Below are 17702 nucleotides of genomic sequence, written 5' to 3' on the forward strand. Positions count from 1 at the left end.
CACAACTAGCCACATTAACCTAATTATGTGTCTCGGGCATACAGTATTCCAACAGTAATGTGTGTCGTAATAACGTGTCATAAACGCGTGTCATAGAAGATGACACAAAAATGCGTGTCATCTTCATTTTATGACATGGGCTTCAATAACACTCATTTGCGTCATTAAAGGTGTTTTTTCTAGTAGTGAACTAATCATTCACCTTCGGTTTCACAACTAACCAATTGTACTAGGGGTGGTTTCCGGCATGCACAAAACCACCCGAGTGACGCAACAAAAATTCTTCTTGCGCCGGTGTTACCAAACAAACCGATGAAGCCGATGCAGTACGCTGGTACCTGAGTAGTGCCCAGAGTACCCTTAGCTCCGTACCACTAATAGTTCTATACACACCGTGTTGATTTGATATTATACGGATGTTTAAAAAGTGAAACCCAAAAGTTAAATGCATTTTTAACTAGAATAGTCAGAACTAAGCGCACCATTTAAACGAAATCTCCATAAAGAAAACACCCATTTAACTGTATCTAAATGTCTATTTAACTAGAATCTTGAAGCTAAAATAACGTATGAGTAGATTAACTTGCTTCTATAAACCGAAAGACTGGGTTTTGAGTTCTAATAGAGCAATTAGCAATAAGATCTAAATCTAGAAAGAAGAAGGCTAAAAGCCTATTAAAAGCCCATATAGTAGGCCACATAATAGGGAGCCCAATACAATATTGCAAAACTTGTCAAAAAAGGCCCTCTAGGATTTATAGATCAAGACATCAAGTTTAGGTGTACAAATCGGGTATTTTCAAAAACCAGAACCGGGTTTCGATATGCCGGGCATTTGACTGAGTTTTTATCTAGTTTTGGGTAGGGTCTGGTAAGGTGTTGATTGGTATTGGTGGAACCGTTTCCAATGGGTCTAGGTAGTGTCTAGTTCCGGGTACGATTTTTCTGAGGAACCTAAACTCTGTCCGTACCCGCAGGCCGGGTCTTATCCGGTTCCAGGTAGAAATCATCGGGTCCGGTCGGGTTCAAAACCGGGTTTTTTTCACCTCTAACATCAAGTGAACTAAAAGAACTTACATTATGATGCTTTGTTTTTTTAGTTTTATACATAAGAAAAAAAAGTAATTTAGGAGCAAGGATAGAAAGTATATAAGTCGTCGTTCTAAAAAAATTGTTAACAAACCGACCTAAATGCAAAACTAATAACAGTAGGTTTTCGAAAACCTTTAACCAAAAAGTTTTGTTTTGGTTCGGTTGGGGCTCAATATAGAACAAAACCGCTCCATACACACCCAAGGTTTATCTCGTCACTCTTTTTACAAAGACCATAAACAGTTAAACACACCACATGCAACACTAACTTGGTAAACATGTGATCTAGTAAACTGACCCGCGCGCGATCACCAACCACTATGTCTTCAACCCAAACCCATTTGTTTAAGGTGAACCATTTTGGTTGTAACCATGATCAAATAAGCCAAAGGCAATTATTAGAAGTGATAACAACAAAGAGAATCCAAAATTGACATCACAAAATAAACCGACCCACAATGTTACCATTAGTGACACATAAATTATGACAAGTATGAATAACGCATCCTACTTTTGCTGTTTAATCTAAATCACCATCGTTTTTCTCATTTTTAACCGGCCTACTCTAGCAGCAAATGCATAAACTTTCCAATATACTTATTCTAATAAAATAAAATAACCGTGAACACATGATATGCTTCTCATTGTTAAAATAGAACTGATGACACTTTTTAAAAAATCATCTACTTTTTCATCAATTACTCTTCTGTATTGTATCTTTATATAGTATTTTAACTATTGCAATTTTATAATAAGGGTTGGAGTTATCAACACCTAGCCAACAAGAAAGTAGGTTAATTTCTTGGCTTACAATTACTAGTGAGGTTATTATTGTTGAGAAACAATTAGGAATGAGGTTATTACTCAATAGTTTAATTCATAGCAGTAGAGTAGCATGATTACAAAAGATTTATTTTATATTAGTTTACAAAATTTCTGTAGTTTAATAAATTTTCAAAACAAGTTTAGGTCAAGGTGTCTTTGGCTCTTTCAGTAAAATGAGTTAGGGTCGATCGAACGAGCGTGATCAGGGTGTGTTCGGGTTAAAATGAGTTGTTTTAAAAGAATATCAATTTTTGTTCGGGTCAGAAGGGGTTATGATTAAAATGAACGGGGTCAAAATGGTTTGTTTTAAATTAAAATACTTTCTAACTCGAAAAACAAATTCATTATTCATGTATTTTTAGTTTTTATATTAATGCAAACGAGCCTTCGAGTTTATATTTAGTTTGAAATAAGTTCAGGACAATGAGATTTTTATTTTCATGTGTTTCTTTGTCATGGGCGATTTTCTACCACATATGCCCACTTAATAAATTTGTGAGGTACTTTTTTTTATCCACCTTATTATTATATATTTTTCTTAAATAAAAAGCTTTACTTTCTAATTATATTTTCCTTAGGGTGAAATCTATTTACTTTTAGTTGTGTAAGAAAAGGAGTTTATGACCTTGAATTGTATCTAACCAAAAGAAGCAAGGTGACTATCTTTTGTTATATGTTTATAATGATTTTAGTCATATAAGTTTGCTACCATGTACACAATTTTCTGAATAATATGTTTGAAAGGGCATATATTAAATTGCTAAAAATTGCTTGTGCATACAAACGCCTTTCGACAACTTGGTGTTAAACTGTAGTGGATTATTGTTTCGAGGAATTTAAGATCATATGTCTATAGAATCGATTACAAACAGTTTTGAGTTGCTTGATTGATGTTGTTTACGGTTGTACGGATTATAACTTTGGTTAAAAGTAAATTGGCAAGTCAAAGGTTATAGCATAATGCCATAATCAAACATCATTCAAAAAAGTTGATGTTCATACAATCTCTATAAGGTATAACATATACTTTTTTGTGTAGAGAGTTTGATAAACCTTATTACCTAACCTTGATCAAAATATATTATTCTACTTTTGTAAAATTTAACATTGTGTGCTTTTAAATACATATAAAATGGCTTTATGACTTTAATTATGAAATTGTTTAATGACATATTATGAATGCTTATTTAAGGAATGAAACTTTGGAAGTCGATTATTGAAGAGGTAGGTCCCAGCAGAGCCCAGTTGGACCCGCAAGACTCACCTTGAAGAGGGACGTCTGCGCAAGGACCAACTGGTTCCGCAGGACCCACCATGCTCAGAGATGAAGACCTTACGCGCAGTACGCCAGCTGTTCCCGCAGGGAAAGCCTCCCAATGGTGAAGTACCCCGCCTGTCCCCGCAGCTGGGGATACAAGCCATCAGGGAAGGCTACCCGCACTAATAGCAAGGCTACACTCACAAGGCACTAACTCTCAATAATTCAGTGTCACCTGAAGGAATGAGCAAGGCGGGAATACTCCCGCCCAAATGAGCCAGTCTGTATGCTTCTGAAAGATCTTTTGTACTATACCTGCCAAGGTATGGACAAAATAGACAAGATCTGACCAAAGCAGCCCATGAACCAATCACAGGGTGACAGCTCACCGACAACAGTACGAGGAGGAGCATGCTCTAGTACTGTTTGTCACTATTAGCCGCTGCCTACTCACCAACCCTTGTCGTGGCACGCACATAGCCTGCAGTTGGTGGAAAGGGAACAGTACACAGCCGGCCTTGTCACTATCAGCCGCTGCCTACCCACCAACCAGCATGGCACGTGCGTAGCCCATAGTTGGTAGAACAGGAATATTATACAGCTGGCTGTACCTGCTTGGAAACCTACCTTCGGCTATAAATACTCCAACACCTTGGAACGGTATCATCATCTTGTATCTTATCTTCTCTAGCAATCTCTCTTTATATACACATATTCAGAGCAATCTAGTCTGATTCTCACGCCGGAGGGTGGTCACAAGGAGGAACCCCCCCCCCTTCTCAGTGACGAGCTCACGGTGTCTGTTTTGCAGGTCATCAGAATAACCATCTCTGCCGGACCTAACCCTCGTGGGAAACATTACTTAACCCCCAGATTATCCATAATCTGCCCGGGGTCGATTAGTGTTTCTTCAATTATACTATTCAAAACTAATTTTCTTTATGTTCATGTTTGTTGATTTATATTAGCTGGTAGACATGATTATATGGTAGATTGCCAAATGGCATTTTCTTTAGTTTTTAGATATTATTGACAAATAACATTCTATTTTAAGTTTATAAAATTGTTAATCGATGCTAATTATTTATTTTAGATTTAAATGTGTTATAAGTTAGATAAAGATGGAAAAACTATGAATATAACTTTAAATATTGTGTACAAAGATTCTTTTTCAAATTCGTAATTGTAAACACAAAACTTTTTTGCATAAATAGTATAACTATTAGTATAAATGTTATGCATCTTTTCCACAAACACTATGTACTCATTGTCATTTTTATTATTCTTATTATTTAATACTTAAGTATTCTGTGTATTATACGGGTTTTAAAGCTAGTAAGTAACATGACAAAACAATAATAAAGTTGGACTAAGAAATACAATTAGGAAAAAAAGACAAAACAAAAATGGAGTTTGCCTTGTATAGCCTGACCATTATCAAAAGCTATGTATATAGAATAAATCTTTTTTATTTGATTTTTATTTTTTAACATTTCATTATCAAAAGCATAAAAGCATGCCACTTCTCATTTCATTGGAACATATAGGAACAAAAGCATATGTAGTGTGATCCTATGTTCGAACCATAACCTAAGAGAATTCGAACACTAATTATATCTTTTAAATATCTTGATATCTTTCCAACGAGACTCCATATAGAACGAAGGATGATCCTGTGTGTAGACTCCGCACTTGAAATAATGGGATGTTCCACCGCGTCCACGTCCCTCGTGCTTGAAGACCCCATCTATGTAAACTTTAACGTTGTTTCGTTCGACATCATGGGTAACATTTAGACGAAACCATCTATTATATAATTTAGAAAGAATCATAGGACCCTTGTAATAAAAAAGACTGGTATTATACACTCTAAGCATGTGGGGGTTTCGACCCAAACACTTGCATGACGGACACCCCTCTTGTCCCACAAGGCACATACCCATATGCTTCGAACTGCCAGACACCCGAAGAGTAGTCATAACCCTTCATACAAGACAAAAAAATGAAACTATTTATTAGTCTATATGGAGTGACATGTATACATAGTTAACATGCATATCAAAATAAAGAGAAAAGATTTACTTGAATGCGAATCTCGGAGCGTGCACGCGTATTGCTGGTTATTGAGTGAGGTTTGTCGGTCTTGATCACCCAAAGCTTGTGAACTCCTTTGGAAAAACCATATCTTTGCTCGAGTGGAACATCATAAGGCCTTTGGATTTCGAAATTAGAGTAATTAATTGGGAGTGATACAAACCACAGGGTGGTGTCAATGGGTTCACACCCTATGGTCATGTATATCAAGAGAAACACATAATACACATAGCTCAAAAGATATAGGAGAATTCATTTTTTTTTCTTAGCTCTTTAGATGGCAATGGTTATGGTGATATATATTGATGGCATTATCAATTTAAACTTTTATTTAGTTTTTGTAAAAAAAATATTTCAATGGTGGTATATATATTATTATTCCCCAATATTGTAATATAGTCATTTACTATCAAACACATATTCTGACTAACAATTAATTAAAATAGTAAAAGAAATAATCAACTACAACTAGGGGTGTTCTTCGGGTTTCGAGTTTTTCGGGTCGGGTTATTCGGGTTTCAAAGTTTTAAATCTTGACCCGAAACCCGACCCAAATATCTCACGGGTTTTTCGGGTTCGGGTAATTCGGGTTTGGGTTTTTTCGGGTCGGGTTAATCGGGTTTCGTGTATCCTAAAAAAAACACAAACCAAATTTTTTTTAAAAACTATAATGGTAAAATTAAAACAAAATATTCTTCTTTGCTTGTAACACATATAATCAAATAATAAATTAACCTAACTTGATAAAACAATTCAAAAGAAGAGTAAAACTTACTCGAACCATAACCGTATTCAATCGGGCGTGATTTGGTTGTTCGATTATGGTTGCTATTAGTAATAAACGGAATTCATAAATTTTTAATAAACAATCGATCCATAATAGTTAGAATGACAACATTCTATTAGAGCCAGATTTTGATAACCTTTAGTGACTAAGACTTAACTATTATATATACAAATATATTTAATTTCAAAACTAAAAGTTTATTCGGGTTTTTCTAGGTTGACCAAAATCTTCTAAATCAAACCCAAGAACCAACCCGAATTACTTCGGTTTGGGTTCGGGTTAGTCTTTTCTCGGGTTTGGGTTCTTCGAGTCGGGTTAGTTCGGGTTCGGGTACGGGTTTTTTCGGGTCGGGTTTCAGGTAAAAGTGACAGCCCTAACTACAACTAAAAGGTTAACGCCGTCTCTTTTAAAATTGTTCTCTTAAATTTTTTGTTGTCCATTTATTGTTTAACTTGACTTGATAAAAAGTAGAGTGAACTAATCTTATCTTATTATTATCTTATAATACAGATAGGAGGCTTTTCATCTCCTGTTTTCTCTTTGTTAAGACGCTCTTACATTAAATGGCCTGTTAAGTCTATGGCAAATTAGGGCGACTATCCTGCTTACATCTCCGGCGAACGCATTAACAATCAAACATCCAGAGATACAAAACGACCCGTTTAGTTATGATTAAATTAATTGAATGCTTTAAATATCATCAGTTTTGAAGTCGGTCATCAATTTAAGATAGTCATTAAAGCGGGTTTCCAATCTTTTCATCAATCATCTGTTTCGTTCTCACATTTTTGGAAAATTTAAACTATTTTGGCTTTGGCACATTTGGGTATTTTATTTTACTTTATTTAGCCCATTATTTTCTTTTACATGGTACACTGTTTGCGGTGGACGTTGGCTCACATGGTGAGTTGACTTTGACTTTTTATTAACTTTTCAGTAAACGTAATTGAAGTTTATAACGATAGTTATGGCGTAATTTAGTTACCAAAAGTTAACATAAAGAATGCTTAGTTGATTTTCAAAGATAAATGATGAAACCAACAAATTTATATAAACATGAAGGACTTTTGTTTTGGCAGTTTTGTATATTAAAAAGGATGCAGATGGACCATTTTGCTTCAGCCCCATATGTTGTTCATTTTATTGTGGCTAAGGAGGGATTTAAAGAGCTTTTGTATGCAATTGTAATAGTAGATAATTCGTCAGGTTCCGAAACGGGTCTAACAAATTGGGTTGACCCACTAAATAGTTAATTATGAATTACGAACAACATTATTATGTACTACCTTTCGTCAATGTTTGGCGTAGGGTTGTTTGTTTCTATTGTGAGACTTGGCATTTGAAACCATCACGATTTACATATGCGAGCATCTTTAAATCGGGTATAAACTAGCGGTTATTGACTTTGGACGAAGTTGTAATAACTTGAATGGTACATCCGTCACCTTTCCAAAGTCAGAATACACAATTTGTAATAAGAAGTTGACTTTGGACGAAGTTGTAATAACCTGAATGTATAATCAAATATTATTCTACACATGCAATAATTTTAGTTATTCTTAACATAATCTTAATAATATATATAGTTTATAGTTTATATTTAGTATTGTATTAAAAAATATACATATAAATAATAGGCTTCTCTAGCCTAGCGAGCCACACTTGTCCTTGTTTGTTAAGTGAGTTTATTTTTAGGCTTGTGCTCGTATTTTGAGTAGTTGTTTATGAGCAACTCGACTCTTTTACATCCTTAAAAAAATCAACTAGCGAAGCGATTGGTCCAGTTGCCAAATGACCCACCTAAGAACTTAGGGGCTATGCACACTCACTAAGACACTCAATATACAATAGTATCTTTTGGTCACTTTATGTAAGTGGTGCTGTAAACCTTTATTTAGTGGTATAAGCTTGTAGAATAACACCACAAGTTTAATTGTCATTTCATTTGACAATTTGAGCAAGGCTCATGTGATGCTTGATGCATACCAAAAGTAAACATAATGTATTGATTAATGCAAAATCTCCAAAGAGAGGCTATTACAAATGGTTGTTCGTTTGCTTTTACCTTATTGGAAAACAGTTCATGTGATGCTCAATGCAGATTACATGTAAACACAATCGTTGCCTCAAATAAGACATTGGTTAAAAAAATGTGGATGACCAACATATAGAATATCTTTGGGTTGTATAGTAAACAAATAAGAAAGCTATCAGGAATACTATACAGTATATCGTGAGATAGTTGAAAAGCTAAATAAATGAGCACCGCCTTTTTAATTGTCTTGTGTTGACCTTAAAGACAACTCAAATTCTTTGTCTCATTACCGTTGTTTTTACTCAAGCTCCACTAAGATCTCTTGCGTTAACCTATTGAAAACTAGAGTTCATTTACGTACCATACTGATGCCATCAAATTTCCGTCGTGTCTCCGCCACAAACCCAGCTCATACAGAAATGAGTTCATACTGTGTCCTCGCCGCAATGCGCGGGCTCACCTACTAGTATATATATATATATATATATATATATATATATATATATAGGGAAGGGTTATACTAAAAAGAAATAATTTTCTAGGAAGACTAAGAATAAATCACAGCCATTGGATCATGTTAATCAATGGTTGAGATTTGAAATTACCAAAAACCGACATAGTTTTCTATAATTACTCTTTCACCACTACAACCGACATAGTTTCTTAGAATTGTTCTTTCGCCATAGGTTGTAATGCCACTTGTCAAAAATCTATTGGTTCTTACCATTCTTAGGAAACTCTTTCTTTTTATTTGAACCATTATATATATATATATATACATAGTTAGGTTATAGCCACCCGTGTGCAACACAGGTTGAAACAAATAAATTTATTCAAACGACTACATAATTCAAAATATAAAAATGTTTTTATATGTGTTTTATGGTAAAATAAAGAGTTATGTATATTTTAGTAAATGTGATTTGTCAAATTACGCAACTAAATCAGGGTAATTTGGTAACTTCGTAATTCAGTTACATTTTTTGGTTCATAAAGGACTTAAAAATGAAAGTAAGGAGTAGTAGATTTGAAGACAAGTTTGTATTGTAATACCTGATATGTGAGCATCTATATTCCAGTTAATTGCATGTTTAATTATTAAGGTTTTAACCCAATATGTGAGTGTAAGCTTTGTAATCCGAACTGACATTATGAACTAATATTACTGATAGTGATAGTTGAAGAACACGTGGAGATGCGCTATTGTGCACAAGTAAAGGGGTGCGTTTAACCCTTTGACCCATTTAAGTTTAACTCATTTTTAATGTAGGTAAGTCTTAAAAGTTTTGCTACTAAATAAAAATAAATAGAATATGATAAAATACGAGAAAAGTAAGTAGTCAAAATACAAGGTACATTAGCATGGTGTACCCCGAACCGGGGTTTGAAGCAAAAAAATTAATGTTTCTAATCTTGATCATTTTTAAAAGTTGTAGGCTAACTGTACTACATCTAGGATCGTACTCGGTGCATTAGTTGTTGACCTTGAAGAACTGTAAAAATATGCAAAACCTTTTATCTCTGATTTGTCATATAGCAGTCCAGTTGAGGAAATCAAAGTAGGTTTATGCCGCTGGTTATCAATAAGGTTGGCATTTGATTTTAATTTTTTTGACTTGTGGAAGGTGACTGTTTTTTATAACAAGGAAATGGAAGTCTATAATCCTTTGTTATGGTTCAGTTAAGCTTTTTTCAGTTAAGCCTTTTTCGAATTTTAATAATGGCAAAACCGAAACCAAACCCAAAATCTACTTTTTAAGAACCATAAAATCAAATGGTCGCTTTTTTCAAATTTTCGATTATTACGGTTTCGTGCACATTGTAAAGGACGTGATCACAAATAGAATTAAAAACCGACCATTTTGAAAAGAAAAGGACCCGTAACTGTATGATTAATGGACCCCTAAATAATGAAATTAGATGAATATAGAATACAAATAATGAAATAATGCATCCTACTTTTAATTGGCCTACAGTATGGCGCCTAGTGTTGTTTTATATAGGAGGTTATGATTTAATAGATACTTTCTCTATAACACGATTAAATTTTCACTCTAAAATATAAAAAAAAAAAACTATATAACCTTCTCTAAAACTAAACAATTGTAAATTTTCTCAAAAATACAAGTTTTTAATGTATAATGTATAGTGCTCTTTAAGTATGCTTTGGAGAATTATGCAATTAGAGATGATATATGTTAAACGTGTCCAACACTAAACCGGATTGAAAGCTCTTAGAATCTTGAAAAATATTCAATATAATAATTAGTTTATTATTATAACAAACCGGATTGAAAGCTCTTAGAATCTTGAAAAATATTCAATATAATAATTAGTTTATTTATTATAAGATAAATTAGTCTTATCTTTAATCCTAATTGTATTTGGTTTCAAATTATGTATTTGAAATAGGTTAGGATTGGAACCGTGGGTTTATATATACCCTAGGTTCAATGTGTTAGATATAATTATTAAGTTTTTCTTGTTTGTCATTTTCTTAATAAAAGAGTCGTAGAGAGTTCTACTAATATTGTGTTCGTATTCTTGATTCGCTTGCCTAAAGTTTAATAGTATATGCCAATTAATATTTCATGAGGGAATATACAAGTCATAACTCTCCAACCTCTGTAATCTCATACTAGTCTTCTTATTTTTGCATGCTAAAACCTCGTTCTTCCTTTAAAATGAGGATCAAGTTGTATTTGATCTAGGCACCGAATGAAAATGCAATAAATCGATCTCCATTATTGAATGAGAAAACCCAACCCAAACAATGTCTCCATTGCTATGGAAAAAACCAAAATTAGATTAATAAATAATTGAACTAAAAACTTATTATAATGAACATGTATAGCGTCCCATTCTCTCCATGAAATGTGGTTGGTTTGGATAATGTGAGTTGTAACTTATTACCAAATAAACAAGATGAGTGTAATAAGGTAATTATAACTGAAGAAACACTATATGACCCCGGCAGATTAAGGATAATCTTAGGGTTAAGTAGATGTTTCCCACGAGGGTTATGTCTGGCAAAGATGGTTATTCTTCTCAACCTGCAAAACAGACACCGTAAGCTCGTCACTGAGAAGGGGGGGGGGGGTTCCTCCTTGTGACCACCCTCCGGTGTGAGAATCAGACTAGGTTGCTCTGAATATAAGTATATATAGAGAGAAATAGCGAGAGAGAAGATGATGATACCGTTCCAAGGTGTTGGAGTATTTATAGCCGAAGGTAGGTTTCCAAGCAGGTACAGCCAGCTGTATAATATTCCTTTTCCACCAACTACGGGCTATGTTCGTGCCACGATGGGAGTTGGTGGGTAGGCAGCGGCTGATAGTGAAATTTTGTACTGGAGCGTGCTCCTCCTCGTACTATTGTCAGTGAGCTGTCACCCTGTGATTGGTTCATGGGCTGCTTTTGTCAGATCTTGTCTATTTGTCTATACCTTGGTAGGTATAGTACAAAAGATCTTCTGAAAGCGTACGGACTGGCTCTTTCCCGCCCTGCTCATTCCTTCTTCAGGTGACATTGCTGAAGTATAAGAGTTAGTGCCTTATGCGTGTAGCCTTACTGTTAGTGCGGGTAGCCTTCCTTCTTGGCTTGTACCCACAGCTGCGGGGACAGGCAGGGTACTGTACCAAGGGAGGCTTTCCTACGGGAACAGCTGGCTTACTGCGTGTAAGGTCTTCATCTCTCTGAGCATGGTGGGTCCTGCGGATCCAGTTGGTCTTTGCGCAGACGTACCTCTTCAAGATGAGTCTTGCGGGTCCAACTGGGCTTTGCGGGGACCTACCTCTTCAAGTCCCCCCAGTCCATGGTTGTTCTCATGAATTGTTAATAAGTGAGGGGAACATTTGGACTTTAAGCAAGGGGTTTTAAAGAGGGATTTTCGTTTTTTAAGGTTCTCCGTGGGGATTCTTCCCGCGGTTTTCCTAATGTCACTTGCAGAAAATTCCCGACTTTTCTGCCCGATCTTTGGGTATGATGCGGGTAGGTGTAACCTCTTCGCAAGTCGGGAGCGTTGAGTTTCACTTGTAGATTCTCCACGAGGTTTTGGTAGTTTTAGACATAGTGATCAGTTATGTTAAACAACCAATTCCACCTTGGAGCTTCAAACAATCTAGTTCTCAACGTTCCCGCCATGCGGGGGTGTTATTTCTCTTTCCGCAAGCATGGCCCATAAGATCGATCTTCTTGGCTTCAATTCCCTGCAAGTGCTAAGTATGTGAAGGGTTTCGCCTTGACACTGTACCCGCACTTGTCTTATGGTTTCTTGCTTTCCAAGTAAGGGGGTATATTCCCTCTTATTTTTGAATCTTTTTGAATCCTTTTGGAATTCGAAGAGTTGGTGAAAGGATAAGGACAGTCCAAACGGTTGAAGGGACGTTGGCGTCTTCTGACGGTTTCAGGATGTGCAGGAAGTTATGACGACGTGACAGCATGTAGTCAATCAGGACGCTTTTTCAGGCGCGTGGGCGCGAGTTTCATTGCACGCGCCATTCCGACACCTGTTGCCAGCTTGCTTTATCCACACGTGTCGCCGTGGCATTGCGCCTGCGCTTTCTCTCTCATCCGCATTAAATTCATCGCATTCATTGCGATGAGTATATAAGGGGGAGAGGGTGCATTTCGTCAATTATCTTCACTTCACTCTCCTTTTCCTTTTAAGCGATTTCCGGCGAATACTCATATTTTCCGGCTAACATTCTCCTGAAACCGCTTTCTTTCATCTTTTAACATTTAAATAATGTCTTCTTCTACTCATGACCCGGAGGTTAACGTCGAGGAGTCCGACGTTTACCTCGAGAACCCAACGTCCACGTCCGATAAGGACGATAAGAGTACTGCTGGCGAGTGTCAGTGTACTCTTTCTGTCGATGTATACCATTACATCGTCAAGAAGTTCATGCTGGAGCCCTATGAGCCAGAGTTCCCGGAGGCCCACTAGACGGTGTACGATGCCCCTAAGGGCAAGATAGGGGTTTACGCTTCGTTCTTCCTATATGGGAATCTAAGATTCCCATTAACGAAGTTCGTATACCGTGTTTTGGAGAAACACGGTGTTCATCTGACAGAGGTGCACCCAATGGCAATTGCCAAAGTTCGCCATTTCGAATGGGTGTGCCGTATTTTGAGTATCGAGCCTCGAGTCGACCGCCTGATGACCTTCTATACTTGGAGGTGCATCCAGGGTTGGTATACCCTTGTCACTCGGATCAAGGGTTTGAAGATCTGCGCTACTGAGCGTAGTCTTCGTTCTTGGAAGCGGGAGTTTTTCTACATTTCTGCTCGTGTCGTTCCCATCGCGATGATGTTCAAGAATGGGAGGGCACTTCCCAACCTTCCGGCCTCCAATTACCAGGAGACGGAATGGTTCACCAAGATTTCCCAGATTCGGACTCCTGTTTATCGCTTCGCGGAGTCTGGGATGGTCATGCTTGGGATGAGCCGCGTGTGGAAGGATGCCGGGTCTGGGACGCCGAAAATACCCATCGTTCTTGAATACGGTTTGAACTATATTCCTTATTGTATGCTCCGTCTTTTGTGTTGGTTTAGGATTTCCTTCTAACATTTTTATCGTTTTTATTTCAGAAGGGAACAACTTACAGTCGCTCTTGCACCCGTGGGAGGCTGGTGGTCCCGCGCGGTTGGGTACTCGTGACCTTGATGAGAACGAGTTGCCCATTTTGGAGCAGACTGCGGATAGATTCGTAGAGGTCTACCCGCCAGGCCACGAGATTTTAAGCGCCACTCGGCCAGGTAAGGAGTTCTTTAATCCTCGTCCTCTTCATGCTCAAACTTCTGCTGGAATTCCTCTGATCTTGTCATCTTCTGATGAGGGATCCGCAGATGGGCCTTTTATCGTAAGGAAAAAGAAGGCTGCTGGCGTGAAGGGCAAAACGAAGGTTGCAACCTTCGTTGACCTGGGGAATCAGTCTGATTCCGAGACTGAAAGTGAGGAGGCGGCGGGGAACCTTGGTGGTGGTGACGAGACCATTGCGAAGGTAACTGGCGTGAAGAGGCCAGTTTCATCGGGTTCATCTCCGCCTGTCAGGGCTTTCAAGATCAAGAAAACCAGTAAGTATACTTTTTGTGTACCTTTTCCGCATTTCCTTCCGCATTTGTTTTTTATATCTTTGTTCTTTATGCAGGAGTGGACTTATCTGTTTTTAAAGAAATTGGTGCGGGAGGAGCTAGTTCAGGACCCACGACGATAGGTTTGGTCAACCTATCCGAGGCGATGACCCAGGCGGCTGCGCCTGTTTCTGGTACTGGTTCAGTTGCTTATACTGTTGAAGCAACTGTTCCGGTTATGACGTCGTCTGTCGTGGCTGCTGTGCCGACGATGACGTCCACTTTTGTTGCTGCGTTGAGCAGTTCAAATTCATCGCCGGCCGTCAGTGCCATCTTTGCTACATCATTCACCGGACCGGCGGTGACTTTTTCTGTGAGCTCATCCGCAGCGTCTACCACGGTTATGAGTTCATCTCCGATGGTCTCTACCTCAGTGGCTTCTACAGTGTCACACTCGGCGTCAGCGACTACCTCGTCTTTGGCCGGTTCTTCAGGTATGTTTAGAGTTGGGACCTCTAGACTTACCTCTGTTGATGAGGGAGTCCAATCTTTGCCTCCTTCCCATCTCCTTGACCTCTTGGATGGATATCCTTTAGGTTCAGGTGATGGGTTTAGCGGCTATCGGCCTGTTATCGACCCTACAGGTGCGTGGGGTTACTTTGGCCTGTTATCCATCCTTGTCATTTTTTCCTAACTGTTTTCTGTTTTCGCAGTTTCGGATTCCAATGAGGTCTATGCCCCAAGGTGGAATATCCGCCGAGGGACAACTCTCAGGACGGCTGCAGACTGCGTCGACTGGGCGCGCCATGCCGCTCCAAGTGGTGCATTGGGGGAGGCCATGGTTAGTTACCAGGAAGGCCGGTTGTCCACCGAGCTCCGAATTCTACTCGCCCGGATGCAGCCGCGTGTTGAATTACTTTGTCGTGAAAACGATAAGTTAAAGACTGCTCGTAGCTTGGAGGGGGCTCAGGTGCGATCGCTGCGGGAGGAGAACAAGAAGCTTGCCGCCACCGCTGCTGAGAAAGAGAAGGCCTTCAAGGATCTTGAGGCCGAAATCCAAGCCAGGCATGAGGCCCGTTCCAAGGCTACTCAAGTTGTTAATGAACAACTTAGGTTGGCTAAGGAAACGACGCATAATGCCACTGAAAGAGCCACAAAAGCTGAAGCCGTTGCTGAGCCTCTACGAGCTGAGAATGAAGAACTGAAAGCCAAACTGGAGAAGCTTCAGCAGGCTCATGAGGCTTTGGCTTTGGAGGATGCCAAGAAGCTACAGGAGCTCTTGGATCAGAAGGGTGTGCTTGATCGCACTGAGCGCAAGTTTAAAAGCGTTGAGGAGGCTGCTGCCAAGGAAGTGTTGCTTGCCAACCTTAATAAGAATGAGACCGAACGCGCATGCGATCAAGCTCAAGCTACCCTTCAAGAATCCTTGTCTAATAAATATTGGCTTCTACGAGAAGCGTTGCCGCAGGTATGCACAGCCCAATTATTCTTTGCTTTTTGCTTTTTTCTTTATACTTAGAAAAGTTTTTTTTTTTGTGTAGGTTGTGCATCGGATTTTCGCGAACACATCCTATGATGATGCCATGAGTGCAGCCCTCAACGCTTCTCATGAGGATGGAGAGAAAGCTGGTTTCTTGCTTGGTCTAGGATTTGCAGAGAAAGGCATCCCGCCTTCCAAATTTCCTCTACACGATGTTGACACTGAAGCTGCCTATGACCAAGCTGTGAACCAGTATGCTGCTTTCTCTCATCCGGTTGTGGAGAAGGTTAATGAAGTTGCTGCTGCTGATGACGGTCTAGCTGTTCTCAAAGCTTTCCTCGAACCGCCGCAGCCGACTGATGGTGCGGGTTCAAGTGGGTTTGGAGGAAGTGGTCCCGAAGCCTGAATCTTCAGAATCCTCCAAGTTGTTAGGATAAATTTGTACTTTTTGTAGGCGGGTAGATACCTAGCCATTTTTTAATGTTTGAACAGCTTTTAATGTGAATATAAATGTTTTGTTAACGCCTTGCCTTGTAAACATTATATGATTTGCTCATGCATATTTTAGTTTAACTTAGCAGTTTTCTAAGTGTTTTGAATAAGTTAACCTTTCGATGCATGTCAGATAATAGGTTGATGTTCTGTTTCCTCTATCATGATTGTGCGGGTAGGACCGTCATTTTCATTTAGTAGGATGGCCAAACTTCATCTATGTCTGACCAGCGTGAAGGTTTTCCTCATCTTCCCCTTAGAAATTTTTACTGTTTTTGTGTTTATGCGGGTTGTGCCGCTTTCCACACGCAACGACTTACTTCCTCCCTCACTTATTTATGCGGTGAATACCGGCATATCAGTGTGGTCAGTTCATAAGTATAAAGGTAAGGCTATCAACATCAATGTGATAAGGAGAATCATTTCCATTAGAAGTGGCTCTAGGCCTGTTCGTTACAAGTTTGGAATTGATCTACATGTAGTATCTGCGTAATTGAGCTCCATTCCATGTTCTTGGGATGGGGGTGCCATCGAGCCTTTCGAGCCAGTATGCGCCCTTTCCCAGAACTTCTTTAATAATGTATGGCCCTTCCCAGATCGGGGCCAGCTTTCCTGGGCGCTCCTAGTTCGAAGCCTCGTTGTTACGCAGTATGTAGTCTTCGACATTGAAGTTGCAGAGTTTCACACGCGTGTTGTAGTACTTTTGCATTTGTCGCTTGTAGTTCTCTTCACGCGCTGCGGCTAAGTCTCTGCGCTCTTCGGTTAGCATAAGGTCTAACCGTCTTTCCGCATCATTGTCTTCTGGTTGAGTTATGACTCTTGGTGAGGGTAGACCAATCTCGATTAGAACCATGGCTCCAGTGCCATAGGTGAGGGTAGACCAATCTCGATTGGAACCATGGCTTCGATTGGAACCATGGCTTGCCTTTTTCAGCGTTCTGTTTGCCCAAATGACATGTGAACTTCGTCCACCCAGCCGGATCTATGCTCTAAGAGTCCTTTCTTTATGCCGTCGACGATGCTCTTGTTTACTCTTTCCACCTCACCATTACCCTGCGGGTGTGCCACTGAGGCAAAGGTGTGGGTGATTTGAAGCTCTTTCAGCCACTTTTGTAGCTTCTGGTCAGCAAAGTTGGTGCCGTTATCGCTCACCAAATTCTGTGGAAGTCCAAAACGACAAATAATAAATTCCCAAATAAATTTTTTGATATGTTTTGCGGTTGTTTGGGCTAAGGGTTTTGCTTCTATCCACTTGGTGAAGTAGTCGATGGCTACCACTAGGAACTGAACGTTCCCTGCTGCTGTAGGAAATGGGCCCGTCACATCGATGGCCCACTTCTGGAATGGCCATGAAGAAGTGACTGGAACAAGTTCGTTCTTCGGGCGATGCGTGTTGGGTGCGTAGAGCTGGCAGGACCTACATTTTCTGATGTAGGCCAGCTCATCCGTGTGCATCCCCGGCCAAAAGTATCCCGCGTTGTTTAGCTTAGCTACAACTGCGCGTGGACCTGCGTGTATCCCACAGATGCCTTCGTGTACTTCCCTTACGAGGTAGTCGGCATCC

At 39.1% G+C, this 17702-nt stretch overlaps 1 pseudogene across 1 annotated transcript; it reads right to left on the minus strand.

The window, feature by feature from the left end:
• Positions 1 to 4780: 4780 nt before the first annotated feature.
• LOC143634289 (citrate-binding protein-like) lies at positions 4781 to 5525 on the minus strand (annotated as a pseudogene). The gene is made up of 2 exons (XR_013153827.1): positions 5258 to 5525; positions 4781 to 5158 (listed from the first exon to the last, which is right to left on the minus strand). The product of XR_013153827.1 is annotated as a citrate-binding protein-like (transcript).
• Between the last annotated feature and the right edge of the window lie 12177 nt (positions 5526 to 17702).

The sequence above is a fragment of the Bidens hawaiensis genome, unplaced genomic scaffold, assembly GCF_021521415.1.
Source record: "Bidens hawaiensis isolate Kalapana, Puna unplaced genomic scaffold, B.hawaiensis_p1.1 tig00007041_1, whole genome shotgun sequence".
NCBI classification, from domain to species: Eukaryota; Viridiplantae; Streptophyta; class Magnoliopsida; order Asterales; family Asteraceae; genus Bidens; species Bidens hawaiensis.